The 20,988-nt window shown below is 34.4% G+C and overlaps 1 protein-coding gene and 2 non-coding genes across 4 annotated transcripts in view; 1 reads left to right on the top strand and 2 right to left on the bottom strand.

The window, feature by feature from the left end:
* The window catches only part of Gpd2 (glycerol-3-phosphate dehydrogenase 2), a 153,809-nt gene extending 136,023 nt beyond the window's left edge, over nucleotides 1-17,786 (bottom strand). The window contains exons 1-3 of one of the 2 annotated variants that reach the window (XM_026401474.2): nucleotides 17,488-17,786; nucleotides 16,841-16,910; nucleotides 14,556-14,623 (exon numbers count right to left, since the gene is read on the bottom strand). The gene's annotated coding sequence lies outside the window, so the exon portion shown is untranslated. The remainder of the gene's footprint in view (nucleotides 1-14,555; nucleotides 14,624-16,840; nucleotides 16,911-17,487) is intronic. The other variant, XM_026401475.2, reaches the window with a different exon arrangement.
* Nucleotides 17,787-20,246: 2,460 nt separating this feature from the next.
* On the top strand, nucleotides 20,247-20,317 carry Trnag-gcc (transfer RNA glycine (anticodon GCC)). Its single transcript has one exon. It is a non-coding gene; the product is annotated as a tRNA-Gly (tRNA).
* A 223-nt stretch (nucleotides 20,318-20,540) lies between these two features.
* Nucleotides 20,541-20,612, bottom strand: Trnaa-cgc (transfer RNA alanine (anticodon CGC)). The gene has a single exon. It is a non-coding gene; the product is annotated as a tRNA-Ala (tRNA).
* Nucleotides 20,613-20,988: the final 376 nt, after the last annotated feature.

Below are 20,988 nucleotides of genomic sequence, written 5' to 3'. Positions count from 1 at the left end.
GGGGAGACGGGAAAGTGCTTTGTTTTGATTTTTTACACTTAGTGGCTACTGCTCTTAACAGTAGGGGATAAAGGGCAGTAGAGACTGACTCTTCCATGGCAGAACCTAGGAACAAACACATATATCCACTCCACAGGAAGAGAAGCAAAGAAAAATGGAAAGACAAGCTGATTTTTAAGATTCTAGTTCATTAGATTAATCTCTTCGGATGTATGTCTGATGCTCTAAATACTGTTTAACTCTGAAAATATAAAAATGAATAAAATATAGTCTCCAACTTTTCAAGTTTGAAAAAACAACATTGAAACAATCATTACTATAAAAGAAGGAAAAGAACGAACAGTAGAGGTGGGACAGGTTTTTGAGATAGTAAGACAAAGGGAATGGTTCATTACTTACAAAAAAAAAAAAAGCCATAAAGGCTTTTTTGTCAATAGAGATGGTGACAAGTAAATGCAATCAAAAGGAGCATTTTCATTGCAGGTATTTTATTAAAGAAAAAAATTGTGTTTACTTTGGAAATATGAAGATATATAGATTTTTAAAAAGGAAAAAAATTATAATACTACTACTTGAATGACATTCAACCATGGTAATAGCTTATTATAAACATTGTGAAAATATTTTCTATGACATATATGTACAACTTAAAAAATATATATATGTAGGGATGGTACTCTGAGTCATACTCCTAAACCAAGTCTTGCCACTTAATAACTTTTCACGACTTTGGGCAAACTGCTTAGTTTCTCTGAGCATCAGTATCTTCATCTATAATATAATCCTGCCTCATTGAAATGTTGTAAAGATAAATGAAATGAAAGAAGCACAATTCTTAGAACAATCCCTGGCACATATTAAGCATTCAACATGTTCAGTCATCCAAGAAGTCATCCATTCTAAGCACTTAGATCACATCAATGAAGTAAATATGATATAGATTGAGTAACCCTTTTTCACAATGCTTGGGACCAGAAGTGTTTCAGATTTCATATGTTTTCAGATTTTAGAATATTTGCATATGCCTAAATGAGATATCCTGTGGATGGGCCCTAAGTCTAAATATGAGATTGATGTTCATTTCATATATAATTTATACATATAGACCGAAGGTAATTTACATAATATTTTTAGTGCATCTGTGCTTTGACTGAAACTTGTCACATTAGGTCAGGTGCACAATTTTCCATTTTATTTATTTATTTTAATTTTTTATTTGTTTTAATTAGTTATACATGACAATAGAATGCACTTATATACTTTGATGTATCATACATAGATGGGATATAATTTTTTATTTTTCTGAGTATAATATTATACAATCACATTGGTCATACAGTCACATACATGCAGTTATAATATCTGTTTCATTCTACTATCTTTCACAATTTTCCATTTTTGTCATTATGTTGGTGCTTAAAATGTTTTAGATTTCAGATTTTCTGATAAAGGATACTCATTTTTAGTATGATTGCTATTTTTAATGTAATAGTCTAAAACTAGTCTTTCTTTTAAAAAATATTGAGAACATCATTCTATGACAATACATGTGGATCAAAATCATCATTGTATGCTACATGGTGCTTTAATGCAAATATATACCCTCATTTACTCAGACAAAGCCTACTCAAGGACTTACAAACACAGATTCAGCCTATATCGTGGATGACATTGCTTCACGTATCTTTGTATCCTTGTCAAATAGATTATTCATGCTATATGCTTTAAGTGGAGTTGTTTATTTAAACATGGTGAAAATTTTTAAAACTTTTGAACACTTATTACTATCTTGCCCAAGGAAAGATTTCAGGAGGAGGAAATATTAGAGCTGGGTATTGAAGGATAAATAGAAAAGAGGTAGGAAGAAAAGTCTGGGAAAGACATTAAAAGGAAGGAGATCATTACCTTCAAGTAATGTCTAGTCCACATTCTAAGAGGACTTCTGGGATAAATAGATTTATAAGGATTAATAGTTTCAAAAGAGAACTCTGGAAGTAATTGAAGAAAAAGGACACAAAAGAGTTGAGGTGATATTTCTTTCAACTGTCTAGGGACTGGGATGAGTTCGGGATCTAGAGTGATAACATGCATATTTTCACAATCCATCCACCAAATTGAATTTCCAAGTAAGGAAAACCATTGTGATTTACTGGTTTATTCTTCCAAAAGTACTCAACATTTTCTCTGTTTCTAGGAAAAGTACAGAACTACAGGCTATCTAAGGCCTTTTTTATTTGTGTTTTTAGTGTATTGTATATCAAAAAGATCCAGGAGTGATTGATTGTATAAAAATATTTATTCTAGAGTTGAAGGTGTAGCTCAGTGTAGAAAATGTGCCTGACATGCATAAGGCCTTGGGTTCAATTGCCAGCACAGCAAAAAAAAAAAAAAAGAAAGAAAAAAAAATTTTTAAAGGAAGAAAGAAAAGAAGAAGGGGAGGGAGGAAGGTGGGGATGGGAAAAAGGAGGCCTATTCTTAACAGAAAATGGTACCCACAAGATTCTGATTTGCTCTAGACCCTTGCTATTCAAAGGGAGTGGTCTCTGTATAAGTAACAAAAGCATCACCTGGGAGCTTATAAGAATCTCAAACTTCACCAGAGCAGGTGTGGTAGTACCATCTTGTAATGACAGCAATTCAGGGAAACTGAGTCAGGAGAGTCACAAGTTTGAGGCCAGCCTAAGCAACTTATCGAAGCCCTAAGTAACTTACCAAGATCCTGTCAAAAAATTTTAAAAAATTAAAAAATTAAAAGGACTGGATGTGGCTCAGTGGTAAAGCACCTTTGGGTTCAATCCCTGAGTACCTAATAATAATACCTAATAATTCCCTGAGTACCTAATAACATACATCAACATTGTAAAAGCTATATATGCTAAACAAAAGGCCCACATCATTCTAAATGGAGAAAAACTGAAAACATTATCTCTAAAAACTGGAATAAGATAGGAAACCCTCTTTCACCACTTCTATTCAACACATTGAAACACTAGATGAGCAATTATACAAAAGAAAGAAATTAAAGGGATGCAAATAGGAAAAGAAGAACTCAAACTCTCCTCATTTGCCAATGACATGATTCTATATTTAGAAGACCCAAAAAACTCCACCAGAAAACTTCTAGAACTCATAAATAAATTTAGCAAAGGATCAGGATATAAAATTAACACCCACAAATCAATTGCATTTCCATACAACAATAGCAAATCAGCTGTAGAAATCAGGAAAACTATCCCATTCACAATAGCTTCAAAAAATAAAATACTTGAGAATCAACCTAACAAAAGAGGTGAAAGATCTCTACAATGAAAACTACAGAATGTTAAATAAAGAAATTAAAGAAGACCTTAGAAGATGGAAAGATCTCCCTTGTTGTTGGATAGACAGAATTAATATTGTCAAAATGACCTTACTACCAATAGTACATACAGATTCAATGCAATCCCAATCAAAATCCCAATGACATTCCTTATAGAAATAGAAAAAGTAATCATGAAATTCATCTGGAAAAATGAGACCCAAAATAGCCAAAACAATCCTTAGCAAGAAGAGTAAAGCAAATGGCATCACTATACCAGACCTTAAACTATACTACAGAGTAATAGTAACAAAGTGGCATGGTATTGGTACCACAATACACCTGTAGATCAATGGTACAGAAAGAGGACACAGAGACAAACCCACATAAATACAGTTATCTCATACTAGACAAAGGAGCCAAAAACATATTCGAGAAAAGATAGTGTCTTCCACAAATGGTACTGGGAAAATTGGAAATCTATATACAACAAAATGAAATTAAGACCTTATCTCTCACCATGTATAAAAGTCAACTCAAAGCAGATCAAGACCTAGGAATTAGACCAGGCAGAAGAAAAAGCCCAATCTCCATCATGTCAGATTAGGCCCCGGCTTCCTAAACAAGACTCCTATAGCACAAGAAACAAAATCAAGAATCAACAAATGGGATGGATTGAAACTGAAAAGCTTCTTCACAGCCAAGGAAGCAATCAGTGAGGTGAAGAGAGAGCCTACAGAATGGAAGCAAATTTTTACCACATGCACATCACATAGAGTACTGATCTCTAGAATATATAAAGAACTCAAAAACTTATCACCAAAAAAACCCACAAATAACCTAATCAATAAATAGGCTAAGGAACTGAACAGACACTTCTCAGAAGATGATATAAATCAATCAACAAATATATATGAAAAAATGTTCAACATCTCTAGCAAATAGAAAAATGTAAATCAAAACTAATCTAGATTTCATCTCACTTCATTCAGAATGGCAGCTGTTAAGAATACAAACATCAATAAGTGTTGGCACGGATATGGGAGAAAAGGCATACTCGTATGTTGCTGATGGGACTGCAAATTGATGCAACCATATGAAAAGCAGTATGGAGATTCCTTGGAATACGTGGAATGGAACCACTTTTGGAACTGTTTGACCCATGTATCCCATTCTTCTGCTTATTCCCAAAGGACTTAAAAACAGCATACCAAAGGGACACAGCTACATCAATGTTTATAGCAGCACAATTCACAATAGCTAAATTGTGGAACCAACGTAGATGCCCTTCAATATATTAATGGATAAAGGAACTGTGGTATATATACACAATGGAATATTAGTCAGCATTAAAAGAGAATAAAATAATGGGATTTGCAGGCAAATGGGTGGAGTTGGAGAAAATCATGCTAAGTGAAGTAAGCCAATCCCCAAAACCAAAGGCTGAATATTTTCTCAGATATGTGGATGTTGATCCATAATGGGGTGGGGGAAAAGCATGAGAGGAATGGAGGAACTTTAGATAGGGCAAAGGGGAAGGAGGGGAAGAGAGAAGGCATGGGAGTAGAAAAGATTGTGGAATGAGATGAACATCATTATCCTAAGTACATGTATGAAGACACAAATGGTATGACTCTACTTTGTGTACAACCAGAGACATGAAAAATTGTGCTCTACATGTGTACTATTAATTGAAATGCTGTCATGTATAACAAATTAGAATAAATAAATTTAAAATAAAAATTATTATTATTACTAATATTATCAATTAATATAATTATTAATCAATGCAATTATTATTACCTACATTATTATTATAAACAAAAAATATCAGTTCTCATCAAACCTCACCAGAGATCTGCTATCTGAATCCACTATTAAAGAAATTTCCTGGATGACTACATACACATTAAATTTGAATGAACACTATTCTACAGGCTCTCTGTCAATAAATAGTCTGTGAGTAAATGCATCACAGAAAAAAATTACCATGATAAGAAAACAAATTATCCATTTGTTTTTTGGAGGTCTTAGAAGCCCACAGTACTAGATACTGTGAATATCCAACAAAAAACCTTGTATCTCAAATTCTTTCCAGCATCAATGCAGAAATACAGATGGAAAATTCCCCAAAGGATAGACCTGTGGCATATAAGATTCCTTTGCCAACATTCTAGGAAATATAATGAGGAAAAATGAGATCTATATGATCTATTAATAGTTCTCTAGTTATCTTCTTCTGCTTATATATCAATTTCTAATTCTTTTCTAAGTATAAATGCCTTCATGAGAGGTTGCAGCAAGAAAGATTTAAACAGTTCAAAATATGATCAATAGATGCTAAATGAATAAAACTAGTTTCAGTTTTATATCTCATGCCACTTTTTATTGATCAACCTTTTAAATTGTAAAATTATGCAGCTAAAACTAAAAACAAATAGGGGAAACCATGGGACTTTTACTTAGCATTACTAGTTGACATTTTAACATACAAAATTGGTAAAAATACATTTTATTGAGTAACAAATTTCATTATGTTAGTCTCTTAGAGAAATACTTAAATAAAAATTTAAGGAGGGGCTGGGATTGTGGTTCAGTGGTGGAGCGCTTGCCTAGCATGGGCTGGACCCGGGTTCGATCCTCAGCACTACATTAAAATAAATAAATAAATAAATAAAGGCACGGTGGTGTGTCCATCTACACTTAAAAAAAATAAATATTAAAAAAATAAAAAAATAATAAAACAAAATTTAAGGAGATTGCTGGGCACAGTGGTAAATACCTGTAGTCTATAGTCCCATCTACTGCAGAGGCTGGAAAAAGGAAAATAATTTGAGCCCAGAGGTTTGAGACCATAAACATAGCAAGAGCCCATTTCAAAAACAAAGAAAATAGACAAACAGGGGGAAAAATTATTTAAAGAAAAATAGCACAGCAACAAAAGTGCATCAAAATTTTAAGGATATTGGAATGTTGCTGGTTAAGAGCCAAAATCATCTTGGGATACCTTAGGCCCCTTAATGGCCATTTACTTTCAATCTTTGCATCTGACCTAGCATCCTCATGACTATCTCAGAATACTAAACTTAGCAGGTCTCTAGCCTTCACCAACCCTAAAGCGAAAATGCTATAACATCTAAAACCTACAGGAAAGATTTACCCGCTTTGCTGTACCCAGCCTGCCTAATGTCACCAATGTGTTTGGTGAATGTATTGATTTATGAAATTTGTTGCATGACTAAAAATATATGTAACATCTTCCACAGAGGAGCATGTCATTCAGGATCATTTGAATCTGTGTTCCCAGGCTATATTCACTTGTATTTGGCTCAGAATAAACTATTTTTTTATTTCCTTAAAGCAGATTTGTGGCTGGGGATGTGGCTCAAGCGGTAGCGCGCTCGCCTCGCATGCGTGCGGCCCGGTTCGATCCTCAGCACCACATACCAACAAAAGATGTTGTGTCTGCCGAGAACTAAAAAATAAATATTAAGAATTCTAAAAAAAAAAAAAAGCAGATTTGTTATTTTATGTTCACACACAAAAAAATCACAAATTTATTAATATTTTGCCCCATTCATCAGGTCAATCATAATTGTCATTGCTTGTTATATACTTATTTTTATATAAAATCTCAGAGATTACCTAAATGACTAGTTTTAATAAAAAAAATTATTTAACTTTTCACTAATCCTTTTTTATTGATCACTCATCTTACAAAAAAAAAAATGAGATTAAAGAAAAACATAGAAAGTGGTCCTAACCAAATTCTTTTGGGTAAAATCTGTTAGTTTACCTTACAAAGAATACCTACTATGTGATAGACTTTGTGTTAGTTTCTGAAAATACAAAGATAAGTAAGAGTTAATCCCAAACTCAAATTGCTTAAAATTTCATGAAGGAGGCAGGCAGTTAAACAAATCAACACAATTCTTGGTGATAAATGTTAAGAGAGGTGTGTGTCAGTGCTATAGGAACACAAAGGAGTGCATGACCTATGGTGCCTGAAGACAGCCAAGGTCAAGTTTAAGTGCAGTCAGGCAGTACCTAATCTCTAAGATCTGGAACCTTGACAGGCACTCAAGAATCATATTTAAAATAATGAGTAAATGAAGGAATAGTCAGCTTGGATAAACAGGGAAAAATCAATTCAAATACATCCTGACCAGTATAACAGGAAAAAACAGCATGAATCATAAGATGAAATAATATAGACCATTAGCAAAACTTGAAATATTCCCATTTAGTTTTAAATCATGAACCTCAACACTTTCATTGAAGTACTATTTTTCATTTTTCAGTGTGAGCTCAAAATATTTATTATTTCTACTCTATACAAGTGGTATTATTTGATAAATTATAAAATTGTCAGGAAAAAGACCTGAGATCCAATGTCAGCCGTTTGAATGATAGGCTGCCGTGGTGAAGCTTCCTCCTCTTTGGTCCTCAATTATTCTCAGCTTTGTAGTCATCCAACACTGCGCTCTAATTGCAAAACATATTCAGAGTCTATTCATCACTGCTACCGTAACTCTGTCCCGGATCCTAATACCTCTTGACTTGACTCATTGTTTCTTTTCTTGCCCCATTCACTCTATTCTCAACTCAGTAGCCAGAGTACCTAGTCAAGTAAAATTGGGTCATTCTTTAGTTCAAAAATTTCCAATGCTTTCCTATATCATTCAAAACAAAAGCCAAAGTCCTTTCCTTGGCCATCTCCTTCCTCTACTTTCTCCCTAACCCCATCTCCCACTACTTCTCCCCTCTTTCATTTCATTCCAACCACAGATCCTCCTTGCTATTTCTTTAAAAAGCACCTGCCACTTCTAGTGTTTTGGATTTTGCATTTTATTTTCCTTGCCTAAAATACTTTCCCCATTTGGCAACTTTCACTAAAATGTCGCTTCCTTAGTGAGGCTTTTCTACACCACCTTATTTGCAATTTGAGTCACTCCCCAATGTTGTCTATCTTTGGATTGTTTTATCTCTAGAGCACTTATCACCATTTAGCATACTATAAATTTTATCACACTTACCATGTCTATTGTCAATCTCCCCGCATTAAAATGTCAGCGCCACTAAGGCAGGGATTTTTGTGTTTTCATCACTGATCTCTTCTAGTGAGTGACTAGAAGAGCATCTGAAATATAAAAGCCCTCAATAAAATATTTAATGGAAGTCTGAAATAATTAATGAAAAGTGTTTAGACTATACCCTCTTCTTGTTCTTCTCTTCAACAGTTACATAATAGCCCATGTTGTTATTATATCATCTAAAAGAGGAATAGCACATTAACATCATAATTTCTGAATCTACTTAGGTTATGTAATACATTTATGTTCCTATTTAGTAACATGTATTAAAGGCTTATTCATTCTTTCTAGAACTGTCATTGTCACTTAGCATATGTATGGAATAATTGATGACATCCTCCATTTTTAAAGTGTAAATGACATTAATGTCATAATCATTTAAAAAATAAGTACTCATTAAAGCAATGCTTATATTAAATAACCTTTGAGTAATTTCTTAGAACTCATCCACTTTGCATGTAAAAAGTTGATTTCTTTTTTAATAAAGTTCACCAATAATATGATGCTGCTAAAGCCATTGAAATGTCAGAGCTACAGAGCTAGAAAGTAACTTGAGATCATTTGGTTCATACCTTTTCCATAAAACATGTGAATATATAAGCTATTCAGGATCCATATATTTCTTAGGATAGAAACACATTTAGATATATCTGTAGGAATCATTATGAATATTTTCAGGTAATAGACCTATTCTTTAAATTTTAATGTGAATGTTTGACCTCACATTGATTCTCCTTCCTTCTGCTTCAGCATTAATTATTACAGAATTGTTAGATTTAACTTTCATTTTATAACAAATTTGAAGAACAAAAGCCATAGGTTGGTAGTCATTGTGTGTTATTTATTTTTAACAATGGTGCTCTGCTTTAAAACATTAATTCTGAAAGCAATTTCACATAGAATATCCAAACGAGAATAGATTGATGACATATGTTCTATGTATTTGTATTAAAACTTTAAAATGTAACAGCAAGAATGACACCAAGACCTTATGCTATATTATAAAGAAAATCAAACATTGTCCCCAAGTGATTTGTGAATTTGCATCAAATTCTTTTTACTTTAACATTAAAATTATTTAAGTTGGGTGCTGGGGATGTATATATAGTTCAGTGATGGAACACTTGCCTAGGATACATGTGGTCCTGGGTTCCATCGTCAACACCATCAAAAAATATATATATATTAAGCAGAAGTGACTAAATTTTTTAAGCAAATTATATTAAATCAAATGCTTTATGCTGATTCATTTACTGTATTGAGCTTATATATAACTTTATCCATATTCTCCACACTCTCACAGAGGAAGATTTGGGAATTTAGAATTGTAGAAGCTGATGTTTGAGTCTCTGTTCTGCCTCTATAAAATATTATAAAATATATAAAATAATATTTTTCTAAGCCTCAGTTTCTTCACTAGTCAAACAAGAAAATGCTGCCTACCACACTGAGTTGTTACAAAGCAAAATGCTTGTAAAAGTTTGTGAGCATGAATACACTACAAATATAAAGGGCCAATATGGCTATTACTTCTGACATCACCCCTACTAAGATAGCCCCCCAAAAGAATAATGAAGATTATGAAATATGGATAAAATAAAGAACCACCACTTTTGCAAGGTCACAAAAATTTATTTTGGTACCTAGGTAGTTTCTTTTCTCAGTTTTATATTTACTTGTCCTCATAACATGTTACACATCTTTATACTGGTTATAAACAGGTTTTACAATACCGTATTGGTTCTCTTCTACTATCTTAAAAGCTAACATTTATGGAGTGAAGCTTATTATGTGGCAGATAGTATGAAAGAGGTTGATAGGCATTAGCCCATTTAACTCTCACAATAAGCCTAGAAGGTAGATACAATTATATGCCATTTTACCCAGGAGGAAACTGAGGCAGAGAGGTGAAATACATTGTCCAAATTCACAATTATAGTAAGAAATGGGGACAGGATTAAACCTTGGCACCCTGACCCAACTCTGTATTCTTCACCATTATACCACACAACAAGTTTTCATTACAGTTAATTGTCTGCAGACCCTTTCTAAGGCTGACAGACATCCATCCTACCTCTGCTACTCAAGGCTGCAAGTAGTTTTGTGTGGTTAATGATGTTCTTAACTGACTTTGGCAAGTACTTAAAGGAGGGTAAACTGAGTCAAAGAAACAATTTACTATCTATGTGAACTTGACTTTTCTGGGTAGGCATAATACTCCTGAAGTCAGAAGGATTCTGTAGGAAGAATGCTTATTAACAATTTGTACATTTTAAATCTTATTTTTATAATATGTATTGGTTTTACAACATAGGATATTAGATCAGAATATGACACTTATTTTATGGAAGTTCTTACCCTTCTGAAAAACAACTTTAGGTTTAATGACCTCTAATGTCATAGTAGAAGTCACCTTTAGCTTGATGTCTTCCAGCTACTTGGCATTAAGGAAAAAGTAACTAGAAATTGTCACTGTTGCTTTATGTAGCATATTAGAACTGACATGACTAGAAAAATGCACAAATCAAGTACAAAATAAATCTATTATGGTGCATAGACCACTTGCCAAGAGTAGGAGCTCTGGAGTTCTAATTCCAAACTTCTACTTAACTTTTCAGAGATTATAAATGAGCCATGTAAGCCTTGTTTCCTTGTCTGTTAATTAGAAATATTCTAGTTTGTGGTAATTATTTTGCTGTTCAAGCTCAACAAAGTCTAGTTTCTTTACCAATGCTAATATTTTTCTTTCACTATGTAGAATTAGTCTGAGACATTAAAATATCACATTAAATTGGAAATAATTTTTCTGTCAGGCATTCAGTTAATTGACCAAATGTAATATTCCTTTCACCAGTGCAATATCCTTTTTGGGTAAATATTGTATATATGTACAACCGAGGAAAGGGGAAGAGTGAAGAGGTCTCTAAGTAACTAATAGCAGTATTAACCTTTTAAGCATAAAATCAAGATAAGGTGGTCATGAGTGTTAAGGAACAAAATAAAATCAAATGGCATATGACTTTGCAATGCAGCACCTTACAGGAAATGAGTAGAAAAAAATGTGTTAATTCTTCAACCAAAGTTAAACCTCAAAGTTTCTATAAAGGTATCTTATTCACTGTATACATCTTCACTGAGAGGATGAATCATCTCCTGGATGAAAAAGGAATTTACAAAGGACTCAAAGGATGAATTCATCCATTGTATTAGCAATACACTTCTTAGTCATAATTTTGTAGTGACAAATTCCCATTCAAATTCAGCAACACAGGATTTGTCCATATATATATATATATATATATATATATATATATATATATATACACATATATATTTTTTTTTTTCTGGTGCTGGATTAAACCCATAACTTTGCACATGCAAAGCACACAGTCTGCCATTGAGCTACAACACCGGCCCCTATCCCAATTTCTACATTTTTATCTCCTTCTCCAAAGTGAGAATTGTAGTACCATAAAACATCCATATTGCTTTATCCTAAGGTGGACATAAAATAATTTCACAATCAATACACTAATACTACTATTAATGACAACATATCTGTCATATAAAATTCAAGATTTTTTTGCCATTTTTTTTCTGAAAACATATCCACCAGGTAGTCAAAGTATCATACAGTGTTCAAATGTTACTTGTGGTTTTGTGTGTATATATGGGGCTAATTTTAATATATAATTAGGCACTTTTGTTTCTGTTTATATTCAAATATTAGGATTTGCTTTCTCAACACTTTTTGTTAAATGTTACTGTTCTAATATTTTGAAATGTTGCAAAATACAAAACTATATAGAAATGTGTACTCAGGGCTGGATGGGGAAGTAGCTCAACGGTAGAGCACTTGCCTAGCACGTGGGTGCCCTGAATTCAATCCCCAGCACTTTAAAAAAAGAGAAAAAACAAACCAAAAAAAGATTTAGTTAGAGATGTCTAACTCCAGTCTGCCTCTTGCACACATATCCACTATAGGCTTCTTCTTCGTGTGTGTCTTTTTTTGGAAGAGAAAAATACTATGTGTGCGTATGTATGTGAATGTGAGTACGCCTTCGTGTATGCACAACTGATGAGGTTTGTGGAAAGTTGGGCTACATTTGTAAACAAACACTTTATATTTAGAAGCACATCAGAAAATTCACAAAGCTAAGATGATTAATAAACAAAGCATGTGCCAAAACAAATATACAGATTTTGCAACAATATGCACAAGATTGATGGTTAAAATAAAAATATTTCATTCCCTCCATAAAGTTTCATATACTCCTTAGTTTGTGTAATGCTTATGTCTGCAAACCTTCATAACCATTAATTATTTTTAAGACTTATAATCCCTAAAATAACCATGAAAATATAAATATAAACATTTAGATTAGGAATTATTATGGAAATTTATCAAAAATAAAAGGTAATTTTTTATTTTTCTGTTTTCAAAATATTATGTGTTTGTTTATTTTTGTGGTGCTGGAGTTCAGAAAGTTTCTTTTTAAAGTGATTATAAAAGTTATTTTATCATCTATAACCCATTCTTTAAAAACAGCATCATAACCCATTTAGGGAAATAGTACTTTATAATTTAAATTATTTTACTAAGCTTCCTTATATTAAATCTCTGGTAACCCATGTATTATTTTTGGAGAAAAATTTATTTAAAGAATGCACTACACTCTCCTAACTACTGATGCTGGATTCTCTCTTCTTTTTTCAGTTTTTGCTATAAGAATATTATTGGACCTGGTTTTGTGTTGCTTAATTTGTAGGAACTGATCAAGTTAAGAATTAATGTTATTAATAAACAAATACAGTATTCTCTGACTGGTCACAATTTTCAGAGTGTAGTTTCCTAAGTCCTTCAGTTTCTTCTTCCTGATAATCGGATATATTAGTTTGCTAATCATATAATTTAGCAGAAATGTGTTGTCTTGGTTCTGGAGGTGGGAAGTCTAAGATCAAGGCATTGGTAGGAGTGGTTCTTTATGTGAGCTGTGACAGAGAACCTATTTCATGTCTCTTTCTTAGCTTCTGATGGTATCCTACCAAGTAAATTGATTATTATTCACATATATTAATGATTATTGACAGGTTACTATGCATACTAAATTACCAATGTTGACCAGCTATAAATACAGACTTAATATCAATATTGTACTAAGAACTATAGAACAGCAATCAAGCAAACAAACAAAATAATTACATTAAATTTCCTCTAATCACAAGGACAATATATTAGGGAGATATGAACAACTGCAAAAAAATACAAAAATTAAATATTTAAGAGCTAAATAGTAACAATACAGGGACTAGAAATATTGCTGAAACTTAGAAGAAGGAAACATAAACAAGATTTGTTAACATTAAAATACCCTAAAAATTAGTAAGGAAATGAGAAACACTCTAGTACACAAAGCCCATCATTCTGCCATGTCCCTGCTAAGGAGTACTCTGCCATTATCGCAGAAAGCGCAGATCTGTGGGTGCTGAAAGGGATATAGAGACAGGTTAAACCAGAGGTTACGAATAACAGATAATTTCAGGACCTGGATCTAGGAAATGGGAAAGAAAAGGACACAAGAATGAAGGGAGAATTTCACTTTAGATAACTTTTTGTGCTGTTTGCATTTTTATCTAAGTTTTAACTTTTTATCACTTTTCTTTTATTGGGGGAAATCATGTGCAAAGTGGTAATTACACTCCTCTACTCAGGACATGGCATTACCTTCAGGTTATATGGCTTCTCTGTTATTTTTTATTATTCTCATATCTAGATTCTTTTTCCTTGCCATAAGCCATCATTAGATTGTGTTTAGCATACATCTTTTTGTTTATATGTGACTTTACAACATATGTATTGTTTGGTGTGGATAATTCAAACTTACATCAAAATTCATCTTATAGCTTACATTATTCACTAGGTACCAGGTTTTGGGAAGCCCCCATATTGCTCTGGGTTATACCTAAGTCAATGGTAGACAATATCAAGTAACCTGTACAATGACTATTCTTATACTTACTCTTATACTTATTCTTTATTGCTCCATATAAGAAATGATTTGCAATAAACACCCAAATAGAAATGTTAGATCCTCATCAACACATAAACTTAATTTTCCCCAATGGTTTCAGCTGTTCTCCCAAATGGCTGAACACGTACTTACCAAGGCTCACATGTCCCCATGTCCTTGCCCACATTCAGCATTGTTCAGCTTTATCATGTTGTCCAGTCCTGTAGATATAAAGTGATAGCTTCTTTCTTAAAACTTGAATTTTATTGATACCTTTCATAAAATTGAAAAAATGTCTCCTTTATCCAAATCTTTTTTCTTACCTTGCTAAAACCTCTTTGCACTACATGTTTTCAATGTATCTCAAATTTGTTTACTTTCTATATAACCTCAAACTCACTATTTCAAAGCAATATAAAAAGCTCACAGATTATTAGTGCTAAGAAGACACTTGCTGTTCTAAAATAATACATTCATTTTACACCCAAGGAAACTGAAGCCTTGAGGACATTTTTTTTAACTCAACTATATTTTAAGGAATTTTAGGGATAGAACCAAAACTGATAAGCTTGCAGGATTTAGGGTCAAAGAAGAAGAGATTTGTGGAGCCTGACAGGGGGGAAAAAGAGCTTTAAATAATTGAGTAAGATTTTTTTAGGAGGAGATAAAGTTGAAACTACCTTTTGAAAGATGCATGGGCAAGAAGGGGAAATATTTTCTAAGAAGAAAGAAAACCATCATCAGAGGAATGAGCAGGTTGTTTTGTACATGACAGAGCATCCAGGATGTTCAAATGTTTGTAAAACAGAATTAGGATTTGGGGAGAGTGGAGAATCTAGCCAGGGTGGGTCACATAATTTGCAAAGCCCATAGTAAACTGAAGCTGCAGGACCATTTGTTCACTTATATATAAGGAAAATATATAAAATATTTTCCTTATGGGCTGGGGATGTGGCTCAAGGGGTAGCGAGCGCGCCTGGCATGCATGTGGCCTGGGTTCGATCCTCAGCACCACATACAAATAAAGATGTAAAAATAAATAAACAAATTCTCTCTCTCTCTTAAAAAAAATTTAAAAAAATAAAATATTTTCCTTAATCTTATGTATTTTATAAGTAACTCATGCATATGTTTCACAATTCAAAAGGGATAAAAGAGCATGCACTGACCAATAATACATCTTCATCCCACCCTACCCTTGTACCTGTGTTTTCTTTTCTATAGGTAGCTGTTATTATCAGTTTTCTGTCATTTCTGTGTAGATACAAATATTTCATTTTGTTTTTAAGCAAAAATGGTACATACCATTCACAGTGTTGTAATTACAACCTTTTTTTTTCCCCACAGAAAAAAAGTTTCCTTCTAAATACACATAGAGCTGCCTCTTCCTTTTTAAGGGGTCTGTGTTCATTTTTAGTTGTCCTTTATTGGCTAGAAATTGGTATATTATTTTTTCCATCTTACAATCACAAGTAGTGCCCTAAGGCTGAGCTTCCTGAAGATTAGAATCAAAGCTTGGAAATGAAGATTACAGCTATAATTATAAGATGCGTGAAAATGGTAGGAAAGTCCATTTCATGGAGGTGACATAATTATTGAGTCAGTTTCTTAGCAGAGGACATTAAAATATATATATCTATAGATAGATAGATAGATAGATAGATAGATAGATAGATAGATAGTACTGGGGATTGAACTCAGGGGTGCTTAACCACTGAGCCATATACAAAGCCCTTTTTATATTTTATTTAGAGACAGGGTCTCAATAAATTGCTTAGGGTCTCACTAAGTTGCTGAGGCTGGCTTTGAACTCACAATACCCCTGCCTGGGATTATAGGCATGCACCACCAGGCAGGGGTATTGTGAGTTCAATTTTTGCTAGTAGGGACAATGCTTCAGTGGGTACTTTGGACAGAAGAAAGCCATTAGGAGGGAGGCAAAAGCAAGTGGCACAGATCTACTGTCTGAATAAATGATGCTCTGAGATGGTATCCAGAGAAGCATAAAGAATTCACACCCACATTTCTTCCATCCTTAGGACTCTGAATAGACTTAAAATTAATTCAATTGTTGAAACAACAAGAAAGGAATGATTGAGTTCAAAAAGACTAAGGAAACAAGAAAGGAGAAAGAGGGGGAAGAAGTAGAGTGAAGAAGGGAGATAGTTCAACAGGAAACAGCATGCAGGATGGCAAAGGAAATCAGACATTTCCCAGATGGCGTAGGAAATAAGCTAATAATTGTGTGCACTGGTTGGGAGAGATTGGCATGAAGAGGAAAGGCAAGATTCAATGCCATTGTAAAAGGGGAAAATTAGACTTGTTGACTAATTAGACATGCTTAAGAACAAGAAAGCATGAGGAGACGATATCATAGCGACAGTTTTCTAGGAAAAATTGCTTTATTCTCAACATCTGCATGCATCTTAGAATTATACCTGGATTCTTCATTTCCGTGCCTTGATTTCAATCCTTAGGAAAGTAGGCCTTAGGGTACTACTTGTGATTCTAAAATGGAATAAGTAATGATTTAATTCCCAGCCAGTAAAGGGCAATCCAAATGACAGGCTCCACCATTTCCCCAGGGCTAGTTTGTAACCTGGGACAGAAATAAGCTGTGTGTATTAAATCAATACAATCGCTCAGAAGTTTTTTTAAAAAATGCAATTCTTTGGCGACTATGTATTATATGAACTATTTCTACTTCTTAATGGTTTACTTTCTTCAGATGATATAAACCTGGCCACATTTCTACAGTGAGACAATGCCAGCCAGGGACTTGGTGCCTTTAGTAAATGTTCCAAGGTGGTTTATGACAAGGTGCTAAGATGCAATTTACAAACCCCAGTCTGCCCCACTGAAGAATCACAGTGACCAGGATCGTCTATAACAGACAAGTATGTAACATTTCCCAGCAATCCTATGCTTTCTTCTTCCCTGCCAGTCTCAACAGGGGTAGTTCATAGGAGCATGGGAATGGAGTCAACTTTGGAAGTGTTAGTGTGTGTGCCCTCCCCGTTTCCCCAAGGCACCACCAAAAGCACCACTGGCCATTCACACTGATGATAACAAAATCATTGCTTACCACAGCATTTCTTCTTTTCCCCTGGATTCCCTTACCCCTCATCTTCTCAAGAATTTCATTTCTCCATTATCTGTCTACTTGCTCAGAATCACTTCTCTTCTTAATGGTTCCGATTGTCATAAACCACTTCTAGAAATTTCTTTTTAAACACACCTACACACAGGCTCACACACACTCCTATCTCTGGAATACTTTTGGCTGCACACAACAAAATGCTCAGTGTGGAGGCCCTTACCATAGTAAAGATATTTAAGCAGTGTGTCTAACTAACAATCTGAATGGAGGAACTCTCAGGATGGTGCAGTGACTCTAACTTGCTGCTGGGTCATCCTCAGTGGCCCATGGCCAGTTAAGTCACAGGGTGTTTGCTCAACTCCACAAATCCAAGCCTATGTCTTCTCTCTCTCTCTCTCTCTGGCTCTTTTTAGATATACATGATAGTAGAATGTAAATTGGTATATTATACATACATGAAGTATAATTTATTCTAATTATGATCCTATTCTTGTGGTTGTACATGATGTGGACTTACACTGGTCATGTATTGGAATAAAAGGATAGTAAAGTTATGTCCGATTAATTCTACTATCCTCTTAAGGCAGTGCTACACTGAGGAAAAAAGGCAAAGGGATCTTCCTACTGTCTTTCCTAGAAGCATCTTGCTGACAGTACTTCTGCTCACTGAACCTACCCCAGATCAAATTTCAGAAAAGAAAATGTGATAACTGGTTTAGGGCACTATGGTTATCCTTGGTCCTAGGTACATTCAACCAGACTTGTAGTAAGAGAAAATAAAATGACCTTTGGATATGACTCTTAATAAATGATGCCATTAAGACTACATTTCTTAATTCCTTTCACTTCTTTTAAACTTTTGTTAGTGCTTTCATGACCTGAAGTTCTTTTATATTGTTTTTCATTTTAAATCATAACATTCTGGAACTCCAAAGGATCTTAGGTCATTTAGTAAAGGGCTTTTCAAAACTGTGTTGTTTCGATGCTGGGGATTGGCTGCAGGACCTGGTGTTTGGTAAACATGTGTTCAACCAATAAGCTCTACTCTCCGACTCACAGTTTTGTTTTGTTTGGTTTGGTTTGTATTTTATTTTGTTTTGTTTTTTATTTCTGGCTTGTAATCTAAATAAACAAATGCAAATAAATAGGGAGTTTTAAAATGAGCTGGTGGAATTGAGCAGGCAGGGCAAAGAAATGTGACCTTAGGAACCAATGGTCTTGAGGCAGCTCTGGCAGGTTAGATTCTTTTTCAGCGGGACTTTAAAGCCACATTTCTCCTCTATTTTTCTCATTTTGGAAAAACAAAACAACAACAACAAAAACCCTAAGTTTAAAGAAGTAAAATGATGTAATCTTGTTCCTTTACAGATTATTTAATTTATTTAATTATTTGTTCAGATTTCCTGATTTCCTAATTCCTTATATATCTTTTAAGTCTTTCAAATTCTGTTATGTATTTGTCTTCAAAGTTTGTTCTTTACTTACACAACATAAAGTCCTCACAAATAAAGTCCCACTCCCCCACTCCCATCCTACCAGTCCTCTTTAGTCTTTGAGGCAAGGTGTAGCTAAATTGTTGAGGCTATCCTGGAATTTACAATCCTTCTGCCTCAGCCTCCTCCCTCAGTTAATGGGATTAAAGGCAAATGCCACTTTTCCCCCTTCAGAAATAAAACTTAATGTAGAAATCCTTATAGTATCTCAGTGTCCTCTCCCTAACTCCACTCTATGCTTAATATATAATGTCCAGAGTTACAGTACAATATTTCAGGTATAAATATGCATTTTAATTTTTTTTTTTGTGTGTGTGTGTGTTATAGGCAAAAAAGGGCAGTGGTTAAGGACCCAGACATTCATTGAACCTAAAATTACATGAGTTCCCATGTTGCGCTAAGGACCAGGTTTCCTTGTAATTATAATTCTTATCTGAGTTGAAATTTATGTGCAATATACTTACACAGTCTAGCATATAGTAACTGCTGTAGGTTAAATGCTATTTTCCCTAATTTTTATCATAATCCTTCTTGGCCAAAGATCCTGGAAATTGTTGGAAATTTCCCTCCCGGAAGTAAAGGGCCAATGATGCCTAAATACAAGCCCTTTCATGTTTTCTTTAGAGCCATTCCCACAAATTCATTTCCTTCACTTTACTTTTTTTTCCTTGTAGATCTTTGCTGTGTCATTGATAATTTCACTATTCATGGAAACTGAAAGTAAAGAGTCAGACTCATAATTATGTCAGAGTTGAAAGAAGTCTGGAGATAATCATTCACAAGTGAAGAACCCAGTAGTTTAGAACATTCAGGTTACTTGGTTAGTCACTAATGTTCAAAGTTCTCTGTAACCAGAGGTATGGTAGTTGCAGTATACCTAAATAATTTGAGTTAGTCTTCAAATTCCTGTTCCCTGATCTCTACTCCTGCATAACAAAGTTCTAGGAGATGTTTGTCTGAACAGCTAAAATAATAAAAGTAAAGAAAAGGGAAAGGAGTTGTTATAAGTCATCTAAGAGTCTAAAAATGTTAGGTGATCATGTGACCTTGTACAGACAACAAAAGTTTCTCCTGCCTCCTTCACCAAGAACATTTCAGAAAGAAAAAAAAAATCATAATATTCAACAGAAGTTAGTATAATCCTAAGAATCCTGTTGCTTCCTCTAATCTTGAATACATAAATACATAATTACTAAATTCTTACATAAAACGTCTGCTGGTATTATATGGAAAACAAACTGTACTCTGTGGGCATTGGTGGTTCAGTGGTAGAATTCTCGCCTGCCACGCGGGAGGCCCGGGTTCGATTCCCGGCCAATGCAATCTCTTTTTCTCCTAAAACTTTAGTACAACACCTAAATATTGGCCTCGTGAAAGAAAGGAACCACAAATTAACCTATCTTCCATTTTCATCTTTACTTCCAGCTTTCAAAATGGCGCTTTGCCAGTTTTTCTTTTCTTTCTGATTGTATCCTAAATGTAAGCAAACACAGTAAAATAAGTTTCAGTAAGGAATATATAAAACGAAAAGTAATGCAGGCTGGCTGGAGATGCCGGGGATTGAACCCGGGACCTCACACATGCGAAGCGCGCGCTCTACCACTGAGCTACATCCCCCAGCCGTGAAGCAGTTCTCTAATATAGGTAGTCGTTCAGTTGGCGTAGCTCTAGTCAGATTACGGTAGGAAAATTTCTTGAGAGTTCATACTAGTGAATGTGTCTGAAACGTATTCTTTCTGCTCCCACTCCTGTCCTAAAATGCTCTGTTGTTTATTAAAACTCGTGCAAGTAGCCGCACCAAAAACTTAACCCTCATTCTAGAACACAACAAATCCGGCTCCTTGAATTCCTGCCCAGAGCCTGCTGCGCTGAGCAGCCAGACGGGCGGGACTCTGCAGCTCAGAGTTCCTGCCCAAGCCCGACACCGAGGGCCTACTGCGCAGGCGCAGGAGGCCCGGAAAGCCGTGCTGTGAGCTCTTTGGGGTTTTAGCTA

The sequence above is a fragment of the Urocitellus parryii genome, chromosome 1 (genome assembly GCF_045843805.1).
Source record: "Urocitellus parryii isolate mUroPar1 chromosome 1, mUroPar1.hap1, whole genome shotgun sequence".
NCBI classification, from domain to species: domain Eukaryota; kingdom Metazoa; phylum Chordata; class Mammalia; order Rodentia; family Sciuridae; genus Urocitellus; species Urocitellus parryii.
This window is presented reverse-complemented; position numbering and strand designations above follow the sequence as displayed.